Source organism: Octopus sinensis, linkage group LG15 (genome assembly GCF_006345805.1).
Source record: "Octopus sinensis linkage group LG15, ASM634580v1, whole genome shotgun sequence".
In the NCBI taxonomy this organism is placed as follows: Eukaryota; Metazoa; Mollusca; class Cephalopoda; order Octopoda; family Octopodidae; genus Octopus; species Octopus sinensis.
Genome location: NC_043011.1, coordinates 41947903 through 41948115, shown reverse-complemented (window position 1 = coordinate 41948115; position 213 = coordinate 41947903).

Here is a 213-nt window from a genome sequence, read left to right as displayed (position 1 = left end):
TGAAGAAACTAGCTTCTCCTGTTGGGTTTCACTATTTCATTTCTAGTCCATCTGAGACATATTCCATAAGTCCATTTATTCTTCTAATCCATCTGAGACCACCTCTACTCCTATGATATAAAAACCTCCTGTTTTAAAATGTTCATATTTAAAGTAAAATTAAACTTTCCTTGATAATTTTATATAAGAACATTTTGGTAAATTCTGTTCCAA